This window comes from Microtus oregoni, unplaced genomic scaffold (genome assembly GCF_018167655.1).
Source record: "Microtus oregoni isolate MIOR12 unplaced genomic scaffold, Mior012 000021F_ref0000039, whole genome shotgun sequence".
Lineage (NCBI taxonomy): Eukaryota > Metazoa > Chordata > Mammalia > Rodentia > Cricetidae > Microtus > Microtus oregoni.
The window spans coordinates 35125547-35138086 of record NW_024543080.1 but is presented as its reverse complement, the minus strand read 5'-3'; the positions used below and the strand labels follow the sequence as shown (position 1 = coordinate 35138086).

At 34.6% G+C, this 12540-nt stretch overlaps 1 protein-coding gene across 5 annotated transcripts in view; it reads left to right on the top strand.

Moving 5' to 3' along the window:
* Pcdh7 (protocadherin 7) overlaps positions 1-12540 on the top strand; it is a 421730-nt gene that overhangs the window by 270131 nt on the left and 139059 nt on the right. The window lies entirely within an intron of this gene.

Below are 12540 nucleotides of genomic sequence, written 5' to 3'. Positions count from 1 at the left end.
CTAGCCTCATTTATTTACAGTACAGTATTTAAGAAGAAGAGAAATCCACCCAAGTAAAGGGTTTTGAGTGAGTACTAAACAGACTTGGGCAAACCAATCATGTAATCCACCAGAAATTATTCAGTCAATGAAAGCTATTGTGATTGTGATCATCATTAATGCTATTAAAGATAATGATGCTATTGATTTTAGTCTTTATCTGTAAAGCCATTCAAAGGGCTAGACATTGAGCAAAGCATCAAGTGCTTCTGCTGCTTCGACTCAATTGCGTTACAGTTACTGCCCTGTTCAATTTTTATTTTATTCAAATTCTCAAGTAACTGACTCATTCCAATTATTAGTATTAATAATCACTTCCCTTTTAGTAATGATCACTAAATATTGTCCATAATCTTTGCATGTATAATGAAAGACAATAGAAGTTGAATACAATAAGAAAGGAAAGTATCCTCTTTTCCTTTCTTCAAGGAACACATTCTATGAAGGTAAATTCTCATTGTTTTGTTTCTCCTGTCTTCACCTCACAGTATTTCTCTCAGTGCAGATATACATCTTAGCAATCAATCTAAACACTTCTACTCTAACCTGTCAACTTTATAGTGTTTTAAGTCTTAAAAAAGATATTCCTTGAAATATGATATTGACTTAGTCTGACTCCTCCACCCAATTTAAATGGATGTTTCTCTTTTAGAAGTCATACTTTGTTTTTAAACTAAGTAGCTGCCTACTGGTGGTATATAAATGACATAGTGTACTTTCTTGCAAAGAGCAAAGTCGAGAGATAGAGAAAAACAAAAAAGCTGTAAGTAGGAACTAGTCTAGGGAAAATATCCTTGACAAAGCATTGTTCAGTCCTTAGTTCCATTTTGATCAACACAGCCTTCAGGGACTCAGAAACAAATTTAGCTCAAATTTTATTTATTCACAATTTGCATAGCTGGGTAGTAGCTATCATATTGAACAGTGCAGATTCAGATGCTTGTGTTCGAATTTTACTTTGAAGGATAATGGTTAAAAATTTTCAATTTAATATTGGAATTATTCACCAAATAGTAAAACTGATCATCATACTTGTAGCTCAATAGTACTCCTTTGGTAAATCTGATTATTATCTGAGCACATATACTTAATTTCTCACTCTAATCTTAAACCTATGGCTAAAAAAAGATTTTATTCACATAATATATACAATATGCATTATATATACATATGTATGTATATAATATGTGTTTACATATATTAATTATATTTATTAATACATGTACTGATTTATTAATAGATGTACTGATATATTCACATATTATAGTGCTTAACTACAAACATAGTTTTTTCATATTAATAGAATTCTAATAAAAATGTTCAAAGATATTGCATGCATTTAGTAATCATGAAATTGGCACAGCATTATTGTTTGTGGCTAGGACTCTTGTATTGATTCAGATATGACATAAAGTTCTAGTTTTTGTGACAAGCAGTTTGACTTTGGGCAAAGACCTAAGCTTTCCAAGGTATAAGATTTCTTTTCAATGTATAGAGATGATTGTGCTTCCTACATTATATATAGTACAGTAGTAAAAACAAAATGAGCCAGTGTTCTTAACGTCAGTTAAGTAGACTGCAACATGTCTGGTCATCTTAGTCCTAAGATGTACAAAGGCTATTTGAGTCCACTGTGTCCTCAAAACAAATATTTTGCGTTTTTCCTCCTTTTGGAGCCTGGAAGTAGAAACTTCCCAACATAGATGAATATAAAAAAATGTCAAGATTTTATGATGTCCATTGTTCATATGGAAAAACATGGAGGGTTTTTCTCAAATAGTGGAATACAATGAAATTCTAGCATAACTTAGGGGAAAACATATTACTTCCTTGTGTTCAGTCACTTACCTGAGGGAAAGAAAAAATTCTAAGATTATATTTTTGCTCATAAACTTCTAGTTGCATAATTTGATAATAAATTAATTGTTCAAAATATCAGTTACTAGCCAGTCAATTGTGAGAACTAAGCATTTGAAATATGGCTGTAATTATTAAAAACCCATGAGATTTAAAACTGATAAAATAATAAAAAATATCTCATGAGTGACTTCACATTGTTTTTTTTTTCACATATTGTGGTGAATAAAACGTATTAGAGTCAATGCCACATTCATTGGCTGACTTTTGGTTCCTTAATACTGCAACAATGGTATGATAACATGCCCTCCATAGAGTATATCACTGATTGTCAGTGTATTCAGATTAATTGAGACAAGCAAGAGTTACTATTATTCATACAAGAAAACCCATCAATTAAAGATGAAAAATGAAGCATTATTGTCTAGTGCTGATAGAAGAAATCCCCACCTAGTTTGTGTCTTAACACTACCATAAATTATTATCTCACATTTCTGCAGTCCAGAGACCCAATGTGACTCCCAGTGGACTGAAACCAGTGTGTCAGCAGGGCTTATGTACCTTTTGAAGAAGTTAAGGGAGAAATTTTCATTGCTTTTCCACTGTCTTCTACTTAGGGTTTTATTCATCTTCAAAGTAACATTGGAATCAGCACTTTCAGCACTGTTTTTCCTCTGATAGTTTCTTCTGCTTCCTATATAATAAAATGACCCTTTGATTATTTCATCTCTAACTAGATAAACCAGAATTATCTCCCCGTTTCAAGGTCAACTGATCTGTTGCTTTCATTCTCCTTTGTCACATCAGCTAAAATATTCACAGGTTCCTAGGGTTAGGATGAAGGTGTTTGTAGGTGTCCATTGCTCTACTTATCACAATGCTTATACATGTATTTGCATTTAATCTGATCATAAGAGTAAAAAATTCATCTATCATGTTTCTGTGAGTGTAAAATCTGTCATATTTTATCTATCTATGTAGCTTTTTCTTCCTCACAAAAACCTTCAGTATCTCTCTTTAAACTTTCTTTCTTTCTTTCTTTCTTTCTTTCTTTCTTTCTTCATGGTACTTGTTTTTATCTTATTATCTTTACCCCATAAAAACTTCAGATAGATTTTTCTTGCCCATCAAGTCATAGGAAAAAGTTAGAACATGGAAACATTAAAAAAAAGATGGGTTTTTGTTTTTAACTGAGTGCTTCTGATTAGAACAAAATCTATCCTTGTTTGCTGTTGTTCACTAAGTTGCTCGGGTAGATAGGTAAGCGACACAGCAGTCATGCAGGGAAGAAGGAAATGTGTACCCTAGAGAGAGAGCCCATATTTTGGCATGGGAATATTAGTTAGCCTTTTTTATGAAGAAGAAAAGACCTTGAAGCAAAGGCAAGTTAATGAAAGAACAAAACTTCTTTTTTTTCAAAGCACCTGTTCAGACTTTTTGAGATTACCTTGGGACATACTACTGTTAAATCAAAAGTAAGTTTCCCAGAAGCTGGAGAAAAGTGGCAGATGTTTGACAATACTCTATTTTAACCTTAGGTGTTGGGAAGGTTAACTTTTTTATTGTCAAATTATAGCATAGTAGACACAGTCTTCATTGCATCTTATTTTCAATATTTTTTTTCTAAAACTACACATAATTGTAAGACAGTTGTTGAGAGCAGTGCTTAGAGTCATTACCATGGCATTTTGAGAATGCTTTTCAAATGTAATAAACCATTATTATAATTAGATATATCTTAGAAGGTAATGTATGCTGAGGCTCAATCTGTGTGTATTATTTTCCTTTTCAGATAATAACTTAACTTGGACTTGGAAAGTTGATGATATACTATATTTTATGTACAAAGCTAAATATAATTGGAAAGAAGTTGGTTGAGCAATAGCAGTGTTGCTATTATTGTACCAGTATGTGTCTTACCGGATAGGTTGATACGATAGCCCATAGAGTCGATAACCAGTATTACTGTTGGCAACAGTTCTCGATTACCAGCTATATTGGTACCACGAATGTTCGAAGTCAGGGCCGCAGTATCTGGCTCAAGCCCTAGCTTAAATGAATATGGACATACCATTAGTTCTGGAATGCAACCATTATTAATGATCATGTTTATTGTATAGGGAATCATAAGAAACTCACTGGCCATAAAATTGCAGAGAGCTAACCTATATTTGGCATTTGGGTTTTCATCCAACAACCTTACCCATTTTACTCCATACAGTAAATGCTCTCTAGCCTGTCGGCTTGGGAGGGTTCATTTCCGACTTCATATATTAGACCCCTTTCACTAAACTGGTATGGCACATAAAGGAAAGTGGCCACTATGGGATTTTCCCTGGTCAAAGAAGCTGCACTCTCCTTATTTAGCTTCTCTAGGATCACTAATTATAGGCTCAATGTCCTTGGTTTATGGCTAGAAACCAAATATGAGTGAGTACATCCCATGTTCCTCTTTTTGTGTCTGGCTTACCTCACTCAGGATAGTGTTTTCTATTTCCATCCATTTGTATGCAAAATTCAAGAAGTCCTTGTTTCTTACTGCTGAATAATACTCTAATATGTATATATTCCATACTTTCTTCATCCATTCTTCCATTGAAGCTAAATAAGGAGAACCCAAAGAAAAACATATAGGCATCCTCCTGAATATTAACCTTCAGCAAGCGATGAAAGGAGACAGAGACAGAGACCCATATTGGAGCACAGGACTGAATTCTCAAGGTCCAAATCAGGAGCAGAAGGAGAGAGAGCACGCTCAGGACCATGAGGGGTGCACCCACACACTGAGACAATGGGGATGTTCTACTGGGAACTCACCAAGACCAGCTGGCCTGGGTCTGGAAAAGCCTGGGATAAAACCGGACTCTCTGAACATAACGGACAATGAGGACTACTGAGAACTCAGGAACAATGGCACTGGGTTTCTGATCCTACTGCACGTACTGGCTTTGTGGGAGCCTAGGCAGTTTGGATGCTCAACTTACTAGACCTGGATGGAGGTGGGGGGTTCCTTGGACTTCCCACAGGACAGGGAACCCTGATTGCTTTTCGGGCTGAGGGGGAGGGACTTAATTAGGGGAGGGGGAGGGAAATGGGAGGCGGTGGCTGGGAAGAGACAGAAATCTTTAATAAATAAATAAATTTAAAAAAAAAATAAAAAAATAAAAAATAAATAAACGGAAAAAAATAAAAATAAAAAAAAGAAGCTGCACTCTCAATTGCCCCTGCCTTAATTATGTGTCTTTTTACTCACAGTAGAGATCTTGAAACTTCTACACAGCAAGGAGTAAGACCTTCCCATAGATCACATTGAAAAGTAGCCATAGAGAGGTTGTTCCAAGGATGGTTTAATCTCAGATAAGTCTGCCTCAATTATTTAACACTCTTTATAGGGATCATGAAACTGCTCCTCCCTGACTCATTTGTAGTTCTGTTCCTTATCTGTTCGGGTACCAGCTTTGTGATTTTCCTAGGAAGACAAACTGACTCTTCACTTCTATTAGGACACAGATTACAAACCATATCTTGATAACCCAGTGGATGTTTTGGGGGGATGACTTACATGAGCATAAATGACTCTCAGGGGCTTACATCACTGCAGAGCCCACCCCAGCATGGGCGAAAACTCACAAATCCCTAGACAGTTTTGTCCAACCAGCAGAGAATCCATCCAAGTCTTTTCTAACTCAACAATTGTTTGTTTGTTATAAAAATTGGCCTCATGAACTCTCTAACTTTTTAGGATTTCTTGATTCTTGTCATTTTGGAGAGTTCTGAGTATTATGAACCCCCAGCTCTGTCCAAGAGGAATGTTTCATACAGGAAAAGTAGCTACATGTCATTAATTTATGGATGGCATCAACACAACCAAACTCCGCTTTACGTGGCTGTCTGGAGAAGATAGAATAAGGATAGGATAAGAACTTACTTCAATAATTTTTCAGTTTGATAAGGCAAAAAATGAATAGTTCTACTATTTGAACAGTTCTCCAACTATGGTTTACGAGGAAGAGACATTGATGTTACCCAGCGACTGGTCAAAAACGTCAATTGTCTGGACTTCATTGTAGACTTTTAGTATTAAAAGATCAATACAAAACAATAACAACAGCACCCTAAGGATGAAGTTTAACAATCTATAATGTATCCAGAATATCAGGAGTCAACTTCATTAGAAATGTATTTCCAAGTTAGAATAAGATTTTAATAGAAGAAAAGCAGTGAAATTAAGAACTGACTAAAGTTCTATTATAGGTTACAAATAAGAAGAAAGTAATATTTAAATGAGACAGGATTTATGAGTGAATTGATTGTTTTGGCAAAAGAAGAGTGTTTTAGAAGTATGACACTGGGAAAGAAGTTATTAGTAAAAACAAAATAAAAGATCTGTCAGTTGTCATGAACTGTCCTTGGTAGTTGTCGTGCTTAATTGAATCAGAAAATGTGTTACTGTGTTTGTGATGCACCTCTATAGAGGGTCCTTCATAGAGGCTTATACATTTAAAATATATGATACTTCAAAAAGAACCATGTGCCCTTGGCTAGCACACCTGTTCTACAGCTATACATAAGTAACGTATAGCATCTTGGAAAACTAATGTGGGATTTCCCTCATATGCGACCCTCCTCCAACAGAAAATCAATTTGCTCCTAAGAGATCTGGAATTTTTGGCTATTATTGTTTTTATGCCATCTCCTACTCCCTATTCCTGTAATTAAGACCACGGAAATTTTGCTCGTATTTTATATGTATTGCTAATATTGTAACGAGGGCTGGTGACACACACTTATTCTATTACTAAGGCTGAGGCAGGGAGATCTTGAGTTTGAGGCCATCTTACACTGTATAGTGTGGCACTCTCTCAAAAACAAACTAATGGAAACAGCAAGCAAAAAAGCACGTGTGTGAGAGCATAGAAGTCACTGATAACAGGAAGCTTTGAATGTATGATAAAGTAATCCTCCCTGGATTTAAATTATTTGGCAATTTAGATACAGTTACTCAAAAGGAAGAAGAGGAGGAAGAAGGGGACAAGGAGGAAGAAGTTGGAAAAACAATAGATTTGTGAGGAAAAAAGGAAAGGCAATAGTTTTAAGGATATTTCTGAACATGCACAGGAAGTCAGGTGCAAATGTTTACCTGGAACCTCATCTGAATAGAGCACCCCTTCTATAGCCTCGTTAATGTCTTGCAAAAGTGGTGGAACAATGCATCTGAAAATATTTAGTCAAGGAATACTGAAAAAAAGTTACTATGGTCTTTCTTTGAGAGATGTGGGACCACAAGATATACTACATTTCAAATATAAAATAGCAATTCTCTGTACTCTTTTGCTATCAGCTACACCAATTAATGCAGATGATGCTAATTAAAAATAAATTTAGAGAGTGATTAGATTCTCTTGCCATTGTTAGGGAGAATTGATTCTTCTATAGATCTAATATGGTAAAGTAAGACGTTAATGATATATTGATGTATTTTAAAGCACCTAATTTAGACAATAATTCTGAGGAAAACATTTGTGTTAATACTGAATATTAAATGACAAACGTTTTATCTTCGAAAAGGAATGGCTGCATTTGAGTACCCCAGAGCAACACACATGTTGATGTTTCAAATAAATTATTGCGTGTGGCTGTATAATCTCAAATTTTAGTTTTATAAAATGTATAATACAAGAATTCTTTTGCACGTGTGCTGTTTTGGATGGCAGTTTACAGCTGTGCATGGCACAATAACTTTAATGAACGAAATTATGTGCTGTAGAACTTGCTACAAAAATTTCATGGTTCCATCTGGACTACCTTTCAAACCAAAGTGGCTGAAGCGGGAGATATTTGACTGGATTGCGGAAATCATCAGGAGATTTCGGCTGTCAGTTTCAAAGATTTTGCAGATAAATCCAGCAAAGTATTAAAGTTAGAATTGTGTATTTTACAAATTGAAAGAAATTTCTATTTGTAATAAAGTTCCCGTTCACTTAAGGAGGCACCTATAGACAGGCAACCAATTCATATTCAAGGAGCAAGTTTTGAAAAATCTTGCCAAAACTTGAGTTTTGAACACATAATATTATATTTCACACACATAAGGAGCGCAGTTGTCTGCTTTTCTGTAGTTTTATGAGTACTTACATTAGAAAACATTGTGTAATACCTAATTAGAGTGTTTTTCTCTTGATGGGAAAAGCAGGGAAACAGCTAAAGCAAGCGTGAGATACATTGCAAGCTGTAGGTAAGACATTCTCAATTGTTTTCTTCCAATGTTTTTTTCTTCCATATCTCTTGTCCTTTCATTTCTTAGCTTCCCTCTTTTTTATCTTTTTTCTTACATAAACATGACGCAAAGGAATAAGAAAGCATGAAATGAAAGGAAAAGAAACGACTGGTTTAACACGCTGTGCAAATAAATAAATAAATAAATAAATAAATAAACTCTCTGTACTACAAAACAAAATAAAAAAAAGATAAACCTTAAGTAATACACACTTAGTGTATTCTGAAAGGTGTTCCTTTTATTACGGCATAATGAGGCAAGTGAAAATGCTGTTATTATTTTTAAGATTAGCTATTTTTATCATATGAGAGTATGTTATGTAACTCAGGATATATGTATTATTACATATACACAATTATATAGAGAGAGTGGAAATTCAAAAATATGTGAATTTGGTGGTTATATTAGGACTGTGGCTTTTAAGTGAAAGGAAAAATGTGTGCCTCAAAGTACTTAAACTCAATATAAACCCTAATTTTCATAAATTAAGGTAAAGACATGTTTCCTAAATACTAAAATCCTATGACAGAAGACTTTGGCGGAAAAGGTCACAACATGTTCTACAATTGTACTTATTTATACTAAGTAAATATTAAAAATATGCTAGTCAATATCTGAAAATATATTTTAATTCTAGAGACATAAATTACTAAGGATAATATTGTTCCTGTGTGAGAATGTCTTAAAATTGTCCTAATATTTTAAGTTTAAATGCAAGTTAGTTTGTTTTTAAAAAGTGATCACAGCCTCCCCACACAGACACACACACACACACACACACACACACACACACATATGCATATCATTAGTAGTATAAGAAAGAACATAGAGTAAAGAGACAATGAGTTAATCTCTGTGTGGACATGTTTCAATAAATTGAATCTTGAGTTTTACTGTTTATATATTTATATTTAGTTCATATCTCATGTGTATGATCTCCATTAAACACAATAGAAAAATATATTCACAAATTCATATATAAAAGGACACACTTATTTTTGTGCTCCTGAACATACTTCAACAATACACTTAACAAACAAGGACTTTTCTTTTAAGGGAAATTGAACAGCCTATCTACTAACATACTCTTTAAATCGTGAGGTGAAGGAAGTGAGCCAAAACCTGATTGTAGAGAAACCATTTGGAACAGTAACTTTGTTGTTATGTTTATTGTTGAAAATAGTAACACAAATTAAGAGAAAAGTCAATTTTATGTTGCGAACAAAAATATTTACCCTTACTTTTATAATCAACACAGTAATTATTTTCTTAACAAGTATAATAGTTAAGCTAAAGTAGCCAATTATAAACAACAACAAAACAACAAAAGCATCATTTGGACAGCTCTTTGAAACTAATTATAAACTCCTCCTAATACCGAACCAACATGATAGATCGTAGCTTTTTATAAAATATATAAAGCCAACAACTTTTCTGTTAGGAAATACACACATGCACACACACACACACACAAACACACACACACACACACACAAGCAAACAAGTAACATATTCCATGTCAATCTTTCTTCTTCTTAAACACAGTGGAAATTATCAACGTGATTTTAAGTGCACATAATTGAAGCGTAGTAACTGGAAAATAGATATACTGATCTTAATTTAACCAGTACGGGTAAAGAGAGCAGACAAGCTTTGAGTGGAAAGTTAATTCGGGTTCCATGTTAGCCTCTCTAGGGGATAAAGTGATAAACTTCCAAGTACCATGACTTCAACTGCAGTGCATGTTCACACAGTTCCAAATGAGACACATCATAGCTATTTCAAGCAGTGTGCACGATTTAATAGCCTTTAATAGCCCAGGAGTTTCCCTGCACTATTCAAAGTGCTCCGATATATTTAATGTAGACTGGTTTTTAAAGTAAATTGGCATAAATAAGCTCGATAGCATTTCAGGCTCTACCGAGAAGACTCCTGGGCACAAGGGTTGAAATTTTTTTTTGCAGTCTTGCTAACAAAATTAGTTTTTGATGCATGACTTGAGTAGGAATAGATATATAAGCCAAGAAAGCTGGAAAATATACTATGTAAGCCAATAAAGACAGATAATTCTTTAAATAAAACTATGCTTTGGTAATTAATGCAAATTTTACTGTAATTTTGCAATGAAATAATTATTCCTTGAGGTACTATTCTCAGCTCAACTTAATAGAAAACTCAAGTGGGAGAATGATGTGAGCTCTTGTTCTGTTGATTCTGTCAGTATCTATAACCCCAAATATTTTGACACATGCAATCTTGTAGTCTCCACAGCCTCCTGCCATTTACAGTTATAATTCCTCGGCAGAGATAAGGCTTCTGCTCACGCTAGCTTGTGGCACTTTCCTGGAGGTCAGAAGAAAAGTTACATTTATTTTAATTAGTCTAAACTTTAGCTGTGGGTAGATGACTTTATCTAATCTTTAGTACTCCCACAGACAAATGCTTGCTTTAAACGCCAACTAATTTTTCAAGAGTATGCAACTTTTGGAAAAAGGACAGTTGATCGTAGTTGTATTAACCTTTCTTTAAAAACACTTACCAAGTGCTTGTTTGTTTTAAGCTTGCTGATCAGCTCCCAGCCTCTCCTCTGTAAACAGGCTTTTATTTAAATGTTATCACTTGTGGACTCTTTTTGGCAGAATTCCCAATAGAAATGTTTTATTTCTATTGGAAATAAATATAGAGGGAGTGAATTTCAAGAAAATACCAACATATACACTAAGCAGTTATGAGGGGGATGGAGTTAGGTGTCTAGAGAAGAATATGAGAGATGTTTCCAGTTTCTAAGCATTTTACTGCAAAAATTACTAAGAGCTTTACTTCAGCAACAGTACCACTCCTCTATGCGTACTAGCCCTCTCTTATTTATCATAGGATACCTCTTCATTCTAACTAACATTAGATAAAATAGAATCTTCTTGTAACAACTCAGCCCAAGTATTTAGGGTTGTACAAGTAACTCAGTGTCATTTTCCTGTAAGTCTCATGATGCTTGAAAGAGAGATATTATAAATACAGCCAAGGTTTTTAAAGAAGAGGTAACTCTAGGCCCTTAGTGATTTACTTTTGTCATCAAATTGCTCATTTTTTCATATCCTTGAGAAAATCTTTCTCACCTACAAGAAGTGAACATTGTAGAGATTATTTTAATTTCATCATGTATACAAGTGATGTTAATATTTCAGATGTTGCAGTTTCCCAAGTTTTAAAGACCAAGCAAGAAGGAAGAAAAAAAGAGAAAGTTGGGAGCAAGGTGCTCACAGAATATAAGAAATGGAGAGAAGTAGAGCTTAGATCTTTAAAAGTAGTTGGAAAAAGTCATATATAGTTGTCATAGCTAATTAACAATACAGGACAATATATGTTTTATTTACGATGAAAAGGAAACTGAATAAGATTAATAACATTGGTAGCTTCTATTCTCTGTGATACCTACTTATTCAAGGCAGGCACTGCTGAAAGCGTTATCTATTCATTCCATATTTCATCATCCCCTGCATGCCCAGGTAGAACCATGTTGTTCCCATTTTAATGAGAAAACAGAGCACAGAGTAATCAGTCAATGTATCCGATATTATACTACGGAATGGCTAACATAGCAATTAAAAATCAGAATGAGCATCTGATTTCAGAGTACACCGGATAAATTAATCTCAGAGGAACACAAATGAAACCCAGAGAAGAAAAACAAAACATAAGTCAAAAATATAGTTTGTGATTTTGGTTTATGAAATAGCAATTTTGGAAAACGTTTCATAAGCCAATTGTTTGAGTATAACTCTGTATTCCTAAAAAGGTTGAGGGGCCAAAAGGAAGGGAAACTCTAGACATGGAGAAGGGCTGTGAAGTACATTTATCTGGGCATGATACAACCATGACAGTCATGAGCTCCTAGCAGCTTCTGCTGCTTGTAAATTGTTGGTCATCAGTCAAATGTGAACGGGCTGGGCCTAATGGGGTTCTTCTACTTCGTGCTGAAGCACTACCTACTGACAGATTTGGGGAGACATGCTGTCATTGTCCTGAGTCTGTGTATTCAAAAGTGGTCCCATCAGATTCTAATGAATAGTTGGAGTTCAAAACACCCAGTCAAACAGTGGGTCCTGGTTAAACTCTGAGACACAAAGCAAAAAGACTTGAAGACGAGCAACTGATTTGTAGGGAAGGGTAGACCTTAAGAGGCCTGTGAAGATGATTGGCAAGAGTGGGAGCAGAAGCCATCGGAATACATTGTACACAGGCAAGAGAGCTCAAAGAACAAATTTAATATTACAAGAATTAGAAAAGGAGATGCATAGTCCTTAAGTTAGAATATCAAATTATTTTTAATGTTCTGATATGCCAATAAGTTTGCAAAGCTTAGTTGT